The sequence below is a fragment of the Hyla sarda genome, unplaced genomic scaffold, assembly GCF_029499605.1.
Source record: "Hyla sarda isolate aHylSar1 unplaced genomic scaffold, aHylSar1.hap1 scaffold_265, whole genome shotgun sequence".
NCBI classification, from domain to species: Eukaryota; Metazoa; Chordata; class Amphibia; order Anura; family Hylidae; genus Hyla; species Hyla sarda.
The window spans coordinates 126021-146112 of NW_026609342.1; the positions used below are offsets into that span (position 1 = coordinate 126021).

Genomic DNA, 20092 nt, shown 5'->3' on the forward strand with positions numbered 1-20092 from the left:
ACTATGGAGCTGTTTGGTGATGTCGTCTATTATGGCCTTCATAGAAGCAACAGGAGATTGTTGCATCCATCTAGAACCCTCAGAACTACAGTGCTATGATGTCACTCACTTCCACAGGCCTTGCAGAGTGTAAACAACAACAACCCAGCTTTGTTGTGTATGTAACCATAGGGATTTGTGATGTCACCTAGAACCTTCACAGCAGCGACAGCTTTATGAGGAGCATCAGCACTGCTCTGCCTGAGCAGAACCATCACCGCCATAGGTTGTCAAATAACCCGGGTTTAACCCACACAGGTAAGTCCAATGGGGTGCAGGCATGTCCTCTATGCTTACAGCTTCCCGTGGGTGTTGGTTTGATACCGTTTGGGGACAGCCAAGGAGGCATCTGCAGGCAACAAAGGTAGGTGTGTGCTTGTGTGTGTGTTTCCTATGCAGATCCTAAGCCCAGTGTCACATGCAAGTAGGAGGAGTAAGAAGGGTTCCTGGCAAATCCGGGTTATGGATTGCATTTAAAAAGGCCCCGTGGGAGTGCAATGGGCCCCTGTCTTGCTGCTTAGCAATAATGGTATGGGTTTAGGTTCTGCTGTGTGTACTGGTGGTTGACTGCCCCCCAGCCCAGAGTGTGCATGGAAAATTGTCTGGCAGCCTCCCTGACAGCAAGCAGTGATAGTGCCCATGAAGGGCACCTTGTTGGGCCCGCCCCTTTCACGGTTATCGCTTCTCGGCCTTTTGGCTAAGATCAAGTGTAGTATCTGTTCTTATCAGTTTAATATCTGATACGTCCCCTATCTGGGGACCATATATTAAATGGATTTTTGAGAACGGGGGCCGATTTCGAAGCTTGCTTCCGTCGCCCTATGCATTGACCCGATATGGCAGTATCTTCGGGTACAGTGCACCACCCCCTTACAGGGTTAAAAAGAAAGATTCCTACTTTCATTGCTACCTGCTTGCTGGCTAGCCAGCTAGCCAGCCCTGTGGGCCTTGCTGCTGCTGCAGCCAAAAAACAAAAGGTGGTGCTGCTGCTGCTGCTTCTGCTGCTTCTGCTTCTGCTTGTGTCTGGCCGCTGTTGGAGCGTCCAGGCACAGGACTTCTGCTGCTGCTGACTAAATGGCCTCCTTAATTGGATCATTTGAGTAGCCAGCACACCTGTGCAGGTAGGGCATGACATGATAGGCAGCTGCCTTGATAGCGGGTGGGTGCTGAATGTTCCTAATTGACAAAATAAGATTAATGCTTATGAAGAAATATAAAATCTCATCCCTTCCCCAATATCGCGCCACACCCCTACCCCTTAATTCCCTGGTTGAACTTGATGGACATATGTCTTTTTTCGACCGTACTAACTATGTAACTATGTAACATAACATGGGGGGGGGGGGGTCTCCTGGCTGTTCACACAGGTGTGTCATTGCTGTACATTGACCATGCATTGCTTCTGTGGTATTGCAAAGGCAAAGACAAATGCTTCCAGCCATCCATTGCACTAATGGATTGGTCATCAGCTGGCTGTCTATGTCCCGCATCAATATAGACCAAAGTACAGAGGGTTAGGCTATGCTATTGTGCACCTACCTGATGCATCAGAAGGTGCGAGGCCCTTGCTAAATTCTGTGCACAGACTTTGAGATCTATACTTTAGACTGTATCTAAACCTGCTCCAACATGGACTGACATTCTGGCCTACTTTCAGCCGATGCGACTTGTCTGTCGCTGAACAGTCGCTTTTTATGTATTCAGCACCTATGTATAATGTTGTAAAAATGCTCTAGAAGCTAAAGTCGCAGAAATGTCACACATATTTGGCCTGCAACTTTCTGTGCGACAAATTCAGACAGGAAAAATCAGTATAAATCCTTAGAAAATTATCCCCCAGTGTCTCCATCTGCTGGCGGTATTGAATAAGCATTGCTGCACTGATGGGGTATGCATTAGACGAAAAAAAAGAAGAAAAAGAAGAATAATACGCCCAGAAAAGAGGCGAAAAGGAGAAAAACGTAAAAAAACGTGAAAAAAAAGTAAGAGGAAGAGAAGGGAAAAAAAGGTGGAAATGGGTTTAAAAGTGATTTCGGCGGAGAAATATATATATATATATATATATATATATATATATATATATATATACATATATATATATATACGCGCACACACACACATATATATAAACGTATTCTCCGTTGAGATATTGCAGCCGCTGCTGTGTCCAGGCCCAGGAGCCTTAGCACTGTGCTGTGATGTCACTCAATACCACTGACATCACTAGGTGTAAACAACATCTCTCCTTTGCTGTGTATGTGACTATGGAGCTGTTTGGTGATGTCGTCTATTATGGCCTTCATAGAAGCAACAGGAGATTGTTGCATCCATCTAGAACCCTCAGAACTACAGTGCTATGATGTCACTCACTTCCACAGGCCTTGCAGAGTGTAAACAACAACAACCCAGCTTTGTTGTGTATGTAACCATAGGGATTTGTGATGTCACCTAGAACCTTCACAGCAGCGACAGCTTTATGAGGAGCATCAGCACTGCTCTGCCTGAGCAGAACCATCACCGCCATAGGTTGTCAAATAACCCGGGTTTAACCCACACAGGTAAGTCCAATGGGGTGCAGGCATGTCCTCTATGCTTACAGCTTCCCGTGGGTGTTGGTTTGATACCGTTTGGGGACAGCCAAGGAGGCATCTGCAGGCAACAAAGGTAGGTGTGTGCTTGTGTGTGTGTTTCCTATGCAGATCCTAAGCCCAGTGTCACATGCAAGTAGGAGGAGTAAGAAGGGTTCCTGGCAAATCCGGGTTATGGATTGCATTTAAAAAGGCCCCGTGGGAGTGCAATGGGCCCCTGTCTTGCTGCTTAGCAATAATGGTATGGGTTTAGGTTCTGCTGTGTGTACTGGTGGTTGACTGCCCCCCAGCCCAGAGTGTGCATGGAAAATTGTCTGGCAGCCTCCCTGACAGCAAGCAGTGATAGTGCCCATGAAGGGCACCTTGTTGGGCCCGCCCCTTTCACGGTTATCGCTTCTCGGCCTTTTGGCTAAGATCAAGTGTAGTATCTGTTCTTATCAGTTTAATATCTGATACGTCCCCTATCTGGGGACCATATATTAAATGGATTTTTGAGAACGGGGGCCGATTTCGAAGCTTGCTTCCGTCGCCCTATGCATTGACCCGATATGGCAGTATCTTCGGGTACAGTGCACCACCCCCTTACAGGGTTAAAAAGAAAGATTCCTACTTTCATTGCTACCTGCTTGCTGGCTAGCCAGCTAGCCAGCCCTGTGGGCCTTGCTGCTGCTGCAGCCAAAAAACAAAAGGTGGTGCTGCTGCTGCTTCTGCTGCTTCTGCTTCTGCTTGTGTCTGGCCGCTGTTGGAGCGTCCAGGCACAGGACTTCTGCTGCTGCTGACTAAATGGCCTCCTTAATTGGATCATTTGAGTAGCCAGCACACCTGTGCAGGTAGGGCATGACATGATAGGCAGCTGCCTTGATAGCGGGTGGGTGCTGAATGTTCCTAATTGACAAAATAAGATTAATGCTTATGAAGAAATATAAAATCTCATCCCTTCCCTAATATCGCGCCACACCCCTACCCCTTAATTCCCTGGTTGAACTTGATGGACATATGTCTTTTTTCGACCGTACTAACTATGTAACTATGTAACATAACATGGGGGGGGGGGGGGGTCTCCTGGCTGTTCACACAGGTGTGTCATTGCTGTACATTGACCATGCATTGCTTCTGTGGTATTGCAAAGGCAAAGACAAATGCTTCCAGCCATCCATTGCACTAATGGATTGGTCATCAGCTGGCTGTCTATGTCCCGCATCAATATAGACCAAAGTACAGAGGGTTAGGCTATGCTATTGTGCACCTACCTGATGCATCAGAAGGTGCGAGGCCCTTGCTAAATTCTGTGCACAGACTTTGAGATCTATACTTTAGACTGTATCTAAACCTGCTCCAACATGGACTGACATTCTGGCCTACTTTCAGCCGATGCGACTTGTCTGTCGCTGAACAGTCGCTTTTTATGTATTCAGCACCTATGTATAATGTTGTAAAAATGCTCTAGAAGCTAAAGTCGCAGAAATGTCACACATATTTGGCCTGCAACTTTCTGTGCGACAAATTCAGACAGGAAAAATCAGTATAAATCCTTAGAAAATTATCCCCCAGTGTCTCCATCTGCTGGCGGTATTGAATAAGCATTGCTGCACTGATGGGGTATGCATTAGACGAAAAAAAAGAAGAAAAAGAAGAATAATACGCCCAGAAAAGAGGCGAAAAGGAGAAAAACGTAAAAAAACGTGAAAAAAAAGTAAGAGGAAGAGAAGGGAAAAAAAGGTGGAAATGGGTTTAAAAGTGATTTCGGCGGAGAAATATATATATATATATATATATATATATATATATATATATATATATATACGCGCACACACACACATATATATAAACGTATTCTCCGTTGAGATATTGCAGCCGCTGCTGTGTCCAGGCCCAGGAGCCTTAGCACTGTGCTGTGATGTCACTCAATACCACTGACATCACTAGGTGTAAACAACATCTCTCCTTTGCTGTGTATGTGACTATGGAGCTGTTTGGTGATGTCGTCTATTATGGCCTTCATAAAAGCAACAGGAGATTGTTGCATCCATCTAGAACCCTCAGAACTACAGTGCTATGATGTCACTCACTTCCACAGGCCTTGCAGAGTGTAAACAACAACAACCCAGCTTTGTTGTGTATGTAACCATAGGGATTTGTGATGTCACCTAGAACCTTCACAGCAGCGACAGCTTTATGAGGAGCATCAGCACTGCTCTGCCTGAGCAGAACCATCACCGCCATAGGTTGTCAAATAACCCGGGTTTAACCCACACAGGTAAGTCCAATGGGGTGCAGGCATGTCCTCTATGCTTACAGCTTCCCGTGGGTGTTGGTTTGATACCGTTTGGGGACAGCCAAGGAGGCATCTGCAGGCAACAAAGGTAGGTGTGTGCTTGTGTGTGTGTTTCCTATGCAGATCCTAAGCCCAGTGTCACATGCAAGTAGGAGGAGTAAGAAGGGTTCCTGGCAAATCCGGGTTATGGATTGCATTTAAAAAGGCCCCGTGGGAGTGCAATGGGCCCCTGTCTTGCTGCTTAGCAATAATGGTATGGGTTTAGGTTCTGCTGTGTGTACTGGTGGTTGACTGCCCCCCAGCCCAGAGTGTGCATGGAAAATTGTCTGGCAGCCTCCCTGACAGCAAGCAGTGATAGTGCCCATGAAGGGCACCTTGTTGGGCCCGCCCCTTTCACGGTTATCGCTTCTCGGCCTTTTGGCTAAGATCAAGTGTAGTATCTGTTCTTATCAGTTTAATATCTGATACGTCCCCTATCTGGGGACCATATATTAAATGGATTTTTGAGAACGGGGGCCGATTTCGAAGCTTGCTTCCGTCGCCCTATGCATTGACCCGATATGGCAGTATCTTCGGGTACAGTGCACCACCCCCTTACAGGGTTAAAAAGAAAGATTCCTACTTTCATTGCTACCTGCTTGCTGGCTAGCCAGCCCTGTGGGCCTTGCTGCTGCTGCAGCCAAAAAACAAAAGGTGGTGCTGCTGCTGCTTCTGCTGCTTCTGCTTCTGCTTGTGTCTGGCCGCTGTTGGAGCGTCCAGGCACAGGACTTCTGCTGCTGCTGACTAAATGGCCTCCTTAATTGGATCATTTGAGTAGCCAGCACACCTGTGCAGGTAGGGCATGACATGATAGGCAGCTGCCTTGATAGCGGGTGGGTGCTGAATCTTCCTAATTGACAAAATAAGATTAATGCTTATGAAGAAATATAAAATCTCATCCCTTCCCCAATATCGCGCCACACCCCTACCCCTTAATTCCCTGGTTGAACTTGATGGACATATGTCTTTTTTCGACCGTACTAACTATGTAACTATGTAACATAACATGGGGGGGGGGGGGGGGTCTCCTGGCTGTTCACACAGGTGTGTCATTGCTGTACATTGACCATGCATTGCTTCTGTGGTATTGCAAAGGCAAAGACAAATGCTTCCAGCCATCCATTGCACTAATGGATTGGTCATCAGCTGGCTGTCTATGTCCCGCATCAATATAGACCAAAGTACAGAGGGTTAGGCTATGCTATTGTGCACCTACCTAATGCATCAGAAGGTGCGAGGCCCTTGCTAAATTCTGTGCACAGACTTTGAGATCTATACTTTAGACTGTATCTAAACCTGCTCCAACATGGACTGACATTCTGGCCTACTTTCAGCCGATGCGACTTGTCTGTCGCTGAACAGTCGCTTTTTATGTATTCAGCACCTATGTATAATGTTGTAAAAATGCTCTAGAAGCTAAAGTCGCAGAAATGTCACACATATTTGGCCTGCAACTTTCTGTGCGACAAATTCAGACAGGAAAAATCAGTATAAATCCTTAGAAAATTATCCCCCAGTGTCTCCATCTGCTGGCGGTATTGAATAAGCATTGCTGCACTGATGGGGTATGCATTAGACGAAAAAAAAGAAGAAAAAGAAGAATAATACGCCCAGAAAAGAGGCGAAAAGGAGAAAAACGTAAAAAAACGTGAAAAAAAAATAAGAGGAAGAGAAGGGAAAAAAAGGTGGAAAGGGGTTTAAAAGTGATTTCGGCGGAGAAATATATATATATATATATATATATATATATATATATATATATACGCGCACACACACACATATATATAAACGTATTCTCCGTTGAGATATTGCAGCCGCTGCTGTGTCCAGGCCCAGGAGCCTTAGCACTGTGCTGTGATGTCACTCAATACCACTGACATCACTAGGTGTAAACAACATCTCTCCTTTGCTGTGTATGTGACTATGGAGCTGTTTGGTGATGTCGTCTATTATGGCCTTCATAGAAGCAACAGGAGATTGTTGCATCCATCTAGAACCCTCAGAACTACAGTGCTATGATGTCACTCACTTCCACAGGCCTTGCAGAGTGTAAACAACAACAACCCAGCTTTGTTGTGTATGTAACCATAGGGATTTGTGATGTCACCTAGAACCTTCACAGCAGCGACAGCTTTATGAGGAGCATCAGCACTGCTCTGCCTGAGCAGAACCATCACCGCCATAGGTTTTCAAATAACCCGGGTTTAACCCACACAGGTAAGTCCAATGGGGTGCAGGCATGTCCTCTATGCTTACAGCTTCCCGTGGGTGTTGGTTTGATACCGTTTGGGGACAGCCAAGGAGGCATCTGCAGGCAACAAAGGTAGGTGTGTGCTTGTGTGTGTGTTTCCTATGCAGATCCTAAGCCCAGTGTCACATGCAAGTAGGAGGAGTAAGAAGGGTTCCTGGCAAATCCGGGTTATGGATTGCATTTAAAAAGGCCCCATGGGAGTGCAATGGGCCCCTGTCTTGCTGCTTAGCAATAATAGTATGGGTTTAGGTTCTGCTGTGTGTACTGGTGGTTGACTGCCCCCCAGCCCAGAGTGTGCATGGAAAATTGTCTGGCAGCCTCCCTGACAGCAAGCAGTGATAGTGCCCATGAAGGGCACCTTGTTGGGCCCGCCCCTTTCACGGTTATCGCTTCTCGGCCTTTTGGCTAAGATCAAGTGTAGTATCTGTTCTTATCAGTTTAATATCTGATACGTCCCCTATCTGGGGACCATATATTAAATGGATTTTTGAGAACGGGGGCCGATTTCGAAGCTTGCTTCCGTCGCCCTATGCATTGACCCGATATGGCAGTATCTTCGGGTACAGTGCACCACCCCCTTACAGGGTTAAAAAGAAAGATTCCTACTTTCATTGCTACCTGCTTGCTGGCTAGCCAGCTAGCCAGCCCTGTGGGCCTTGCTGCTGCTGCAGCCAAAAAACAAAAGGTGGTGCTGCTGCTGCTTCTGCTGCTTCTGCTTCTGCTTGTGTCTGGCCGCTGTTGGAGCGTCCAGGCACAGGACTTCTGCTGCTGCTGACTAAATGGCCTCCTTAATTGGATCATTTGAGTAGCCAGCACACCTGTGCAGGTAGGGCATGACATGATAGGCAGCTGCCTTGATAGCGGGTGGGTGCTGAATGTTCCTAATTGACAAAATAAGATTAATGCTTATGAAGAAATATAAAATCTCATCCCTTCCCCAATATCGCGCCACACCCCTACCCCTTAATTCCCTGGTTGAACTTGATGGACATATGTCTTTTTTCGACCGTACTAACTATGTAACTATGTAACATAACATGGGGGGGGGGGGGGGGTCTCCTGGCTGTTCACACAGGTGTGTCATTGCTGTACATTGACCATGCATTGCTTCTGTGGTATTGCAAAGGCAAAGACAAATGCTTCCAGCCATCCATTGCACTAATGGATTGGTCATCAGCTGGCTGTCTATGTCCCGCATCAATATAGACCAAAGTACAGAGGGTTAGGCTATGCTATTGTGCACCTACCTGATGCATCAGAAGGTGCGAGGCCCTTGCTAAATTCTGTGCACAGACTTTGAGATCTATACTTTAGACTGTATCTAAACCTGCTCCAACATGGACTGACATTCTGGCCTACTTTCAGCCGATGCGACTTGTCTGTCGCTGAACAGTCGCTTTTTATGTATTCAGCACCTATGTATAATGTTGTAAAAATGCTCTAGAAGCTAAAGTCACAGAAATGTCACACATATTTGGCCTGCAACTTTCTGTGCGACAAATTCAGACAGGAAAAATCAGTATAAATCCTTAGAAAATTATCCCCCAGTGTCTCCATCTGCTGGCGGTATTGAATAAGCATTGCTGCACTGATGGGGTATGCATTAGACGAAAAAAAAGAAGAAAAAGAAGAATAATACGCCCAGAAAAGAGGCGAAAAGGAGAAAAACGTAAAAAAACGTGAAAAAAAAGTAAGAGGAAGAGAAGGGAAAAAAAGGTGGAAATGGGTTTAAAAGTGATTTCGGCGGAGAAATATATATATATATATATATATATATATATATATATATATATATATACGCGCACACACACACATATATATAAACGTATTCTCCGTTGAGATATTGCAGCCGCTGCTGTGTCCAGGCCCAGGAGCCTTAGCACTGTGCTGTGATGTCACTCAATACCACTGACATCACTAGGTGTAAACAACATCTCTCCTTTGCTGTGTATGTGACTATGGAGCTGTTTGGTGATGTCGTCTATTATGGCCTTCATAGAAGCAACAGGAGATTGTTGCATCCATCTAGAACCCTCAGAACTACAGTGCTATGATGTCACTCACTTCCACAGGCCTTGCAGAGTGTAAACAACAACAACCCAGCTTTGTTGTGTATGTAACCATAGGGATTTGTGATGTCACCTAGAACCTTCACAGCAGCGACAGCTTTATGAGGAGCATCAGCACTGCTCTGCCTGAGCAGAACCATCACCGCCATAGGTTGTCAAATAACCCGGGTTTAACCCACACAGGTAAGTCCAATGGGGTGCAGGCATGTCCTCTATGCTTACAGCTTCCCGTGGGTGTTGGTTTGATACCGTTTGGGGACAGCCAAGGAGGCATCTGCAGGCAACAAAGGTAGGTGTGTGCTTGTGTGTGTGTTTCCTATGCAGATCCTAAGCCCAGTGTCACATGCAAGTAGGAGGAGTAAGAAGGGTTCCTGGCAAATCCGGGTTATGGATTGCATTTAAAAAGGCCCCGTGGGAGTGCAATGGGCCCCTGTCTTGCTGCTTAGCAATAATGGTATGGGTTTAGGTTCTGCTGTGTGTACTGGTGGTTGACTGCCCCCCAGCCCAGAGTGTGCATGGAAAATTGTCTGGCAGCCTCCCTGACAGCAAGCAGTGATAGTGCCCATGAAGGGCACCTTGTTGGGCCCGCCCCTTTCACGGTTATCGCTTCTCGTTCTCGGCCTTTTGGCTAAGATCAAGTGTAGTATCTGTTCTTATCAGTTTAATATCTGATACGTCCCCTATCTGGGGACCATATATTAAATGGATTTTTGAGAACGGGGGCCGATTTCGAAGCTTGCTTCCGTCGCCCTATGCATTGACCCGATATGGCAGTATCTTCGGGTACAGTGCACCACCCCCTTACAGGGTTAAAAAGAAAGATTCCTACTTTCATTGCTACCTGCTTGCTGGCTAGCCAGCTAGCCAGCCCTGTGGGCCTTGCTGCTGCTGCAGCCAAAAAACAAAAGGTGGTGCTGCTGCTGCTTCTGCTGCTTCTGCTTCTGCTTGTGTCTGGCCGCTGTTGGAGCGTCCAGGCACAGGACTTCTGCTGCTGCTGACTAAATGGCCTCCTTAATTGGATCATTTGAGTAGCCAGCACACCTGTGCAGGTAGGGCATGACATGATAGGCAGCTGCCTTGATAGCGGGTGGGTGCTGAATGTTCCTAATTGATAAAATAAGATTAATGCTTATGAAGGAAATATAAAATCTCATCCCTTCCCCAATATCGCGCCACACCCCTACCCCTTAATTCCCTGGTTGAACTTGATGGACATATGTCTTTTTTCGACCGTACTAACTATGTAACTATGTAACATAACATGGGGGGGGGGGGGGGGGGGGGTCTCCTGGCTGTTCACACAGGGTGTGTCATTGCTGTACATTGACCATGCATTGCTTCTGTGGTATTGCAAAGGCAAAGACAAATGCTTCCAGCCATCCATTGCACTAATGGATTGGTCATCAGCTGGCTGTCTATGTCCCGCATCAATATAGACCAAAGTACAGAGGGTTAGGCTATGCTATTGTGCACCTACCTGATGCATCAGAAGGTGCGAGGCCCTTGCTAAATTCTGTGCACAGACTTTGAGATCTATACTTTAGACTGTATCTAAACCTGCTCCAACATGGACTGACATTCTGGCCTACTTTCAGCCGATGCGACTTGTCTGTCGCTGAACAGTCGCTTTTTATGTATTCAGCACCTATGTATAATGTTGTAAAAATGCTCTAGAAGCTAAAGTCGCAGAAATGTCACACATATTTGGCCTGCAACTTTCTGTGCGACAAATTCAGACAGGAAAAATCAGTATAAATCCTTAGAAAATTATCCCCCAGTGTCTCCATCTGCTGGCGGTATTGAATAAGCATTGCTGCACTGATGGGTATGCATTAGACGAAAAAAAAGAAGAAAAAGAAGAATAATACGCCCAGAAAAGAGGCGAAAAGGAGAAAAACGTTAAAAAAACGTGAAAAAAAAAGTAAGAGGAAGAGAAGGGAAAAAAAGGTGGAAATGGGTTTAAAAGTGATTTCGGCGGAGAAATATATATATATATATATATATATATATATATATATATATACGCGCACACACACACATATATATAAACGTATTCTCCGTTGAGATATTGCAGCCGCTGCTGTGTCCAGGCCCAGGAGCCTTAGCACTGTGCTGTGATGTCACTCAATTACCACTGACATCACTAGGTGTAAACAACATCTCTCCTTTGCTGTGTATGTGACTATGGAGCTGTTTGGTGATGTCGTCTATTATGGCCTTCATAGAAGCAACAGGAGATTGTTGCATCCATCTAGAACCCTCAGAACTACAGTGCTATGATGTCACTCACTTCCACAGGCCTTGCAGAGTGTAAACAACAACAACCCAGCTTTGTTGTGTATGTAACCATAGGGATTTGTGATGTCACCTAGACCTTCACAGCAGCGACAGCTTTATGAGGAGCATCAGCACTGCTCTGCCTGAGCAGAACCATCACCGCCATAGGTTGTCAAATAACCCGGGTTTAACCCACACAGGTAAGTCCAATGGGGTGCAGGCATGTCCTCTATGCTTACAGCTTCCCGTGGGTGTTGGTTTGATACCGTTTGGGGACAGCCAAGGAGGCATCTGCAGGCAACAAAGGTAGGTGTGTGCTTGTGTGTGTGTTTCCTATGCAGATCCTAAGCCCAGTGTCACATGCAAGTAGGAGGAGTAAGAAGGGTTCCTGGCAAATCCGGGTTATGGATTGCATTTAAAAAGGCCCGTGGGAGTGCAATGGGCCCCTGTCTTGCTGCTTAGCAATAATGGTATGGGTTTAGGTTCTGCTGTGTGTACTGGTGGTTGACTGCCCCCCAGCCCAGAGTGTGCATGGAAAATTGTCTGGCAGCCTCCCTGACAGCAAGCAGTGATAGTGCCATGAAGGGCACCTTGTTGGGCCTGCCCCTTTCACGGTTATCGCTTCTCGCCTTTTGGCTAAGATCAAGTGTAGTATCTGTTCTTATCAGTTTAATATCTGATACGTCCCCTATCTGGGGACCATATATTAAATGGATTTTTGAGGAACGGGGGCCGATTTCGAAGCTTGCTTCTGTCGCCCTATGCATTGACCCGATATGGCAGTATCTTCGGGTACAGTGCACCACCCCCTTACAGGGTTAAAAAGAAAGATTCCTACTTTCATTGCTACCTGCTTGCTGGCTAGCCAGCTAGCCAGCCCTGTGGGCCTTGCTGCTGCTGCAGCCAAAAAACAAAAGGTGGTGCTGCTGCTGCTTCTGCTGCTTCTGCTTCTGCTTGTGTCTGGCCGCTGTTGGAGCGTCCAGGCACAGGACTTCTGCTGCTGCTGACTAAATGGCCTCCTTAATTGGATCATTTGAGTAGCCAGCACACCTGTGCAGGTAGGGCATGACATGATAGGCAGCTGCCTTGATAGCGGGTGGGTGCTGAATGTTCCTAATTGACAAAATAAGATTAATGCTTATGAAGAAATATAAAATCTCATCCCTTCCCCAATATCGCGCCACACCCCTACCCCTTAATTCCCTGGTTGAACTTGATGGACATATGTCTTTTTTCGACCGTACTAACTATGTAACTATGTAACATAACATGGGGGGGGGGGGGGTCTCCTGGCTGTTCACACAGGTGTGTCATTGCTGTACATTGACCATGCATTGCTTCTGTGGTATTGCAAAGGCAAAGACAAATGCTTCCAGCCATCCATTGCACTAATGGATTGGTCATCAGCTGGCTGTCTATGTCCCCGCATCAATATAGACCAAAGTACAGAGGGTTAGGCTATGCTATTGTGCACCTACCTGATGCATCAGAAGGTGCGAGGCCCTTGCTAAATTCTGTGCACTGACTTTGAGATCTATACTTTAGACTGTATCTAAACCTGCTCCAACATGGACTGACATTCTGGCCTACTTTCAGCCGATGCGACTTGTCTGTCGCTGAACAGTCGCTTTTTATGTATTCAGCACCTATGTCTAATGTTGTAAAAATGCTCTAGAAGCTAAAGTCGCAGAAATGTCACACATATTTGGCCTGCAACTTTCTGTGCGACAAATCAGACAGGAAAAATCAGTATAAATCCTTAGAAAATTATCCCCCAGTGTCTCCATCTGCTGGCGGTATTGAATAAGCATTGCTGCACTGATGGGGTATGCATTAGACGAAAAAAAAGAAGAAAAAGAAGAATAATACGCCCAGAAAAGAGGCGAAAAGGAGAAAAACGTAAAAAAACGTGAAAAAAAAGTAAGAGGAAGAGAAGGGAAAAAAAGGTGGAAATGGGTTTAAAAGTGATTTCGGCGGAGAAATATATATATATATATATATATATATATATATATATATATATATATATACGCGCACACACACACATATATATAAACGTATTCTCCGTTGAGATATTGCAGCCGCTGCTGTGTCCAGGCCCAGGAGCCTTAGCACTGTGCTGTGATGTCACTCAATACCACTGACATCACTAGGTGTAAACAACATCTCTCCTTTGCTGTGTATGTGACTATGGAGCTGTTTGGTGATGTCGTCTATTATGGCCTTCATAGAAGCAACAGGAGATTGTTGCATCCATCTAGAACCCTCAGAACTACAGTGCTATGATGTCACTCACTTCCACAGGCCTTGCAGAGTGTAAACAACAACAACCCAGCTTTGTTGTGTATGTAACCATAGGATTTGTGATGTCACCTAGAACCTTCACAGCAGCGACAGCTTTATGAGGAGCATCAGCACTGCTCTGCCTGAGCAGAACCATCACCGGCCATAGGTTGTCAAATAACCCGGGTTTAACCCACACAGGTAAGTCCAATGGGGGTGCAGGCATGTCCTCTATGCTTACAGCTTCCCGTGGGTGTTGGTTTGTTACCGTTTGGGGACAGCCAAGGAGGCATCTGCAGGCAACAAAGGTAGGTGTGTGCTTGTGTGTGTGTTTCCTATGCAGATCCTAAGCCCAGTGTCACATGCAAGTAGGAGGAGTAAGAAGGGTTCCTGGCAAATCCGGGTTATGGATTGCATTTAAAAAGGCCCCGTGGGGAGTGCAATGGGCCCCTGTCTTGCTGCTTAGCAATAATGGTATGGGTTTAGGTTCTGCTGTGTGTACTGGTGGTTGACTGCCCCCCAGCCCAGAGTGTGCATGGAAAATTGTCTGGCAGCCTCCCTGACAGCAAGCAGTGATAGTGCCCATGAAGGGCACCTTGTTGGGCCCGCCCTTTCACGGTTATCGCTTCTCGGCCTTTTGGCTAAGATCAAGTGTAGTATCTGTTCTTATCAGTTTAATATCTGATACGTCCCCTATCTGGGGACCATATATTAAATGGATTTTTGAGAACGGGGGCCGATTTCGAAGCTTGCTTCCGTCGCCCTATGCATTGACCCGATATGGCAGTATCTTCGGGTACAGTGCACCACCCCCTTACAGGGTTAAAAAGAAAGATTCCTACTTTCATTGCTACCTGCTTGCTGGCTAGCCAGCTAGCCAGCCCTGTGGGCCTTGCTGCTGCTGCAGCCAAAAAACAAAAGGTGGTGCTGCTGCTGCTTCTGCTGCTTCTGCTTCTGCTTGTGTCTGGCCGCTGTTGGAGCGTCCAGGCACAGGACTTCTGCTGCTGCTGACTAAATGGCCTCCTTAATTGGATCATTTGAGTAGCCAGCACACCTGTGCAGGTAGGGCATGACATGATAGGCAGCTGCCTTGATAGCGGGTGGGTGCTGAATGTTCCTAATTGACAAAATAAGATTAATGCTTATGAAGAAATATAAAATCTCATCCCTTCCCCAATATCGCGCCACACCCCTACCCCTTAATTCCCTGGTTGAACTTGATGGACATATGTCTTTTTTCGACCGTACTAACTATGTAACTATGTAACATAACATGGGGGGGGGGGGGGTCTCCTGGCTGTTCACACAGGTGTGTCATTGCTGTACATTGACCATGCATTGCTTCTGTGGTATTGCAAAGGCAAAGACAAATGCTTCCAGCCATCCATTGCACTAATGGATTGGTCATCAGCTGGCTGTCTATGTCCCGCATCAATATAGACCAAAGTACAGAGGGTTAGGCTATGCTATTGTGCACCTACCTGATGCATCAGAAGGTGCGAGGCCCTTGCTAAATTCTGTGCACAGACTTTGAGATCTATACTTTAGACTGTATCTAAACCTGCTCCAACATGGACTGACATTCTGGCCTACTTTCAGCCGATGCGACTTGTCTGTCGCTGAACAGTCGCTTTTTATGTATTCAGCACCTATGTATAATGTTGTAAAAATGGTCTAGAAGCTAAAGTCGCAGAAATGTCACACATATTTGGCCTGCAACTTTCTGTGCGACAAATTCAGACAGGAAAAATCAGTATAAATCCTTAGAAAATTATCCCCCAGTGTCTCCATCTGCTGGCGGTATTGAATAAGCATTGCTGCACTGATGGGGTATGCATTAGACGAAAAAAAAGAAGAAAAAGAAGAAGAATACGCCCAGAAAAGAGGCGAAAAGGAGAAAAACGTAAAAAAACGTGAAAAAAAAGTAAGAGGAAGAGAAGGGAAAAAAAGGTGGAAATGGGTTTAAAAGTGATTTCGGCGGAGAAATATATATATATATATATATATATATATATATATATATATATATACGCGCACACACACACATATATATAAACGTATTCTCCGTTGAGATATTGCAGCCGCTGCTGTGTCCAGGCCCAGGAGCCTTAGCACTGTGCTGTGATGTCACTCAATACCACTGACATCACTAGGTGTAAACAACATCTCTCCTTTGCTGTGTATGTGACTATGGAGCTGTTTGGTGATGTCGTCTATTATGGCCTTCATAGAAGCAACAGGAGATTGTTGCATCCATCTAGAACCCTCAGAACTACAGTGCTATGATGTCACTCACTTCCACAGGCCTTGCAGAGTGTAAACAACAACAACCCAGCTTTGTTGTGTATGTAACCATAGGGATTTGTGATGTCACCTAGAACCTTCACAGCAGCGACAGCTTTATGAGGAGCATCAGCACTGCTCTGCCTGAGCAGAAACATCACCGCCATAGGTTGTCAAATAACCCGGGTTTAACCCACACAGGTAAGTCCAATGGGGTGCAGGCATGTCCTCTATGCTTACAGCTTCCCGTGGGTGTTGGTTTGATACCGTTTGGGGACAGCCAAGGAGGCATCTGCAGGCAACAAAGGTAGGTGTGTGCTTGTGTGTGTGTTTCCTATGCAGATCCTAAGCCCAGTGTCACATGCAAGTAGGAGGAGTAAGAAGGGTTCCTGGCAAATCCGGGTTATGGATTGCATTTAAAAAGGCCCCGTGGGAGTGCAATGGGCCCCTGTCTTGCTGCTTAGCAATAATGGTATGGGTTTAGGTTCTGCTGTGTGTACTGGTGGTTGACTGCCCCCCAGCCCAGAGTGTGCATGGAAAATTGTCTGGCAGCCTCCCTGACAGCAAGCAGTGATAGTGCCCATGAAGGGCACCTTGTTGGGCCCGCCCCTTTCACGGTTATCGCTTCTCGGCCTTTTGGCTAAGATCAAGTGTAGTATCTGTTCTTATCAGTTTAATATCTGATACGTCCCCTATCTGGGGACCATATATTAAATGGATTTTTGAGAACGGGGGCCGATTTCGAAGCTTGCTTCCGTCGCCCTATGCATTGACCCGATATGGCAGTATCTTCGGGTACAGTGCACCACCCCCTTACAGGGTTAAAAAGAAAGATTCCTACTTTCATTGCTACCTGCTTGCCGGCTAGCCAGCTAGCCAGCTTTGTGGGCCTTGCTGCTGCTGCAGCCAAAAAACAAAAGGTGGTGCTGCTGCTGCTTCTGCTGCTTCTGCTTCTGCTTGTGTCTGGCCGCTGTTGGAGCGTCCAGGCACAGGACTTCTGCTGCTGCTGACTAAATGGCCTCCTTAATTGGATCATTTGAGTAGCCAGCACACCTGTGCAGGTAGGGCATGACATGATAGGCAGCTGCCTTGATAGCGGGTGGGTGCTGAATGTTCCTAATTGACAAAATAAGATTAATGCTTATGAAGAAATATAAAATCTCATCCCTTCCCCAATATCGCGCCACACCCCTACCCCTTAATTCCCTGGTTGAACTTGATGGACATATGTCTTTTTTCGACCGTACTAACTATGTAACTATGTAACATAACATGGGGGGGGGGGGGGTCTCCTGGCTGTTCACACAGGTGTGTCATTGCTGTACATTGACCATGCATTGCTTCTGTGGTATTGCAAAGGCAAAGACAAATGCTTCCAGCCATCCATTGCACTAATGGATTGGTCATCAGCTGGCTGTCTATGTCCCGCATCAATATAGACCAAAGTACAGAGGGTTAGGCTATGCTATTGTGCACCTACCTGATGCATCAGAAGGTGCGAGGCCCTTGCTAAATTCTGTGCACAGACTTTGAGATCTATACTTTAGACTGTATCTAAACCTGCTCCAACATGGACTGACATTCTGGCCTACTTTCAGCCGATGCGACTTGTCTGTCGCTGAACAGTCGCTTTTTATGTATTCAGCACCTATGTATAATGTTGTAAAAATGCTCTAGAAGCTAAAGTCGCAGAAATGTCACACATATTTGGCCTGCAACTTTCTGTGCGACAAATTCAGACAGGAAAAATCAGTATAAATCCTTAGAAAATTATCCCCCAGTGTCTCCATCTGCTGGCGGTATTGAATAAGCATTGCTGCACTGATGGGGTATGCATTAGACGAAAAAAAAGAAGAAAAAGAAGAATAATACGCCCAGAAAAGAGGCGAAAAGGAGAAAAACGTAAAAAAACGTGAAAAAAAAGTAAGAGGAAGAGAAGGGAAAAAAAGGTGGAAATGGGTTTAAAAGTGATTTCGGCGGAGAAATATATATATATATATATATATATATATATATATATATATATATACGCGCACACACACACATATATATAAACGTATTCTCCGTTGAGATATTGCAGCCGCTGCTGTGTCCAGGCCCAGGAGCCTTAGCACTGTGCTGTGATGTCACTCAATACCACTGACATCACTAGGTGTAAACAACATCTCTCCTTTGCTGTGTATGTGACTATGGAGCTGTTTGGTGATGTCGTCTATTATGGCCTTCATAGAAGCAACAGGAGATTGTTGCATCCATCTAGAACCCTCAGAACTACAGTGCTATGATGTCACTCACTTCCACAGGCCTTGCAGAGTGTAAACAACAACAACCCAGCTTTGTTGTGTATGTAACCATAGGGATTTGTGATGTCACCTAGAACCTTCACAGCAGCGACAGCTTTATGAGGAGCATCAGCACTGCTCTGCCTGAGCAGAACCATCACCGCCATAGGTTGTCAAATAACCCGGGTTTAACCCACACAGGTAAGTCCAATGGGGTGCAGGCATGTCCTCTATGCTTACAGCTTCCCGTGGGTGTTGGTTTGATACCGTTTGGGGACAGCCAAGGAGGCATCTGCAGGCAACAAAGGTAGGTGTGTGCTTGTGTGTGTGTTTCCTATGCAGATCCTAAGCCCAGTGTCACATGCAAGTAGGAGGAGTAAGAAGGGTTCCTGGCAAATCCGGGTTATGGATTGCATTTAAAAAGGCCCCGTGGGAGTGCAATGGGCCCCTGTCTTGCTGCTTAGCAATAATGGTATGGGTTTAGGTTCTGCTGTGTGTACTGGTGGTTGACTGCCCCCCAGCCCAGAGTGTGCATGGAAAATTGTCTGGCAGCCTCCCTGACAGCAAGCAGTGATAGTGCCCATGAAGGGCACCTTGTTGGGCCCGCCCCTTTCACGGTTATCGCTTCTCGGCCTTTTGGCTAAGATCAAGTGTAGTATCTGTTCTTATCAGTTTAATATCTGATACGTCCCCTATCTGGGGACCATATATTAAATGGATTTTTGAGAACGGGGGCCGATTTCGAAGCTTGCTTCCGTCGCCCTATGCATTGACCCGATATGGCAGTATCTTCGGGTACAGTGCACCACCCCCTTACAGGGTTAAAAAGAAAGATTCCTACTTTCATTGCTACCTGCTTGCTGGCTAGCCAGCTAGCCAGCCCTGTGGGCCTTGCTGCTGCTGCAGCCAAAAAACAAAAGGTGGTGCTGCTGCTGCTTCTGCTGCTTCTGCTTCTGCTTGTGTCTGGCCGCTGTTGGAGCGTCCAGGCACAGGACTTCTGCTGCTGCTGACTAAATGGCCTCCTTAATTGGATCATTTGAGTAGCCAGCACACCTGTGCAGGTAGGGCATGACATGATAGGCAGCTGCCTTGATAGCGGGTGGGTGCTGAATGTTCCTAATTGACAAAATAAGATTAATGCTTATGAAGAAATATAAAATCTCATCCCTTCCCCAATATCGCGCCACACCCCTACCCCTTAATTCCCTGGTTGAACTTGATGGACATATGTCTTTTTTCGACCGTACTAACTATGTAACTATGTAACATAACATGGGGGGGGGGGGTCTCCTGGCTGTTCACACAGGTGTGTCATTGCTGTACATTGACCATGCATTGCTTCTGTGGTATTGCAAAGGCAAAGACAAATGCTTCCAGCCATCCATTGCACTAATGGATTGGTCATCAGCTGGCTGTCTATGTCCCGCATCAATATAGACCAAAGTACAGAGGGTTAGGCTATGCTATTGTGCACCTACCTGATGCATCAGAAGGTGCGAGGCCCTTGCTAAATTCTGTGCACAGACTTTGAGATCTATACTTTAGACTGTATCTAAACCTGCTCCAACATGGACTGACATTCTGGCCTACTTTCAGCCGATGCGACTTGTCTGTCGCTGAACAGTCGCTTTTTATGTATTCAGCACCTATGTATAATGTTGTAAAAATGCTCTAGAAGCTAAGGTCGCAGAAATGTCACACATATT

The 20092-nt window shown here is 46.2% G+C and overlaps 9 non-coding genes across 9 annotated transcripts; all 9 read left to right on the top strand.

Annotated features, from left to right (window-relative positions):
* Positions 1–716: 716 nt before the first annotated feature.
* Positions 717–907, top strand: LOC130324595 (U2 spliceosomal RNA). The gene has a single exon (XR_008869569.1). It is a non-coding gene; the product is annotated as a U2 spliceosomal RNA (small nuclear RNA).
* A 2109-nt stretch (positions 908–3016) lies between these two features.
* LOC130324596 (U2 spliceosomal RNA) lies at positions 3017–3207 on the top strand. Its single transcript, XR_008869570.1, has one exon. It is a non-coding gene; the product is annotated as a U2 spliceosomal RNA (small nuclear RNA).
* A 2096-nt stretch (positions 3208–5303) lies between these two features.
* LOC130324598 (U2 spliceosomal RNA) lies at positions 5304–5494 on the top strand. The gene has a single exon (XR_008869571.1). It is a non-coding gene; the product is annotated as a U2 spliceosomal RNA (small nuclear RNA).
* A 2083-nt stretch (positions 5495–7577) lies between these two features.
* On the top strand, positions 7578–7768 carry LOC130324599 (U2 spliceosomal RNA). The gene has a single exon (XR_008869572.1). It is a non-coding gene; the product is annotated as a U2 spliceosomal RNA (small nuclear RNA).
* Positions 7769–9868: 2100 nt separating this feature from the next.
* Positions 9869–10060, top strand: LOC130324536 (U2 spliceosomal RNA). The gene has a single exon (XR_008869526.1). It is a non-coding gene; the product is annotated as a U2 spliceosomal RNA (small nuclear RNA).
* Positions 10061–12155: 2095 nt separating this feature from the next.
* On the top strand, positions 12156–12346 carry LOC130324538 (U2 spliceosomal RNA). Its single transcript, XR_008869528.1, has one exon. It is a non-coding gene; the product is annotated as a U2 spliceosomal RNA (small nuclear RNA).
* A 2096-nt stretch (positions 12347–14442) lies between these two features.
* On the top strand, positions 14443–14633 carry LOC130324600 (U2 spliceosomal RNA). The gene has a single exon (XR_008869573.1). It is a non-coding gene; the product is annotated as a U2 spliceosomal RNA (small nuclear RNA).
* A 2091-nt stretch (positions 14634–16724) lies between these two features.
* LOC130324601 (U2 spliceosomal RNA) lies at positions 16725–16915 on the top strand. The gene has a single exon (XR_008869574.1). It is a non-coding gene; the product is annotated as a U2 spliceosomal RNA (small nuclear RNA).
* Positions 16916–19006: 2091 nt separating this feature from the next.
* On the top strand, positions 19007–19197 carry LOC130324602 (U2 spliceosomal RNA). The gene has a single exon (XR_008869575.1). It is a non-coding gene; the product is annotated as a U2 spliceosomal RNA (small nuclear RNA).
* The last annotated feature ends 895 nt before the right edge of the window (positions 19198–20092 follow it).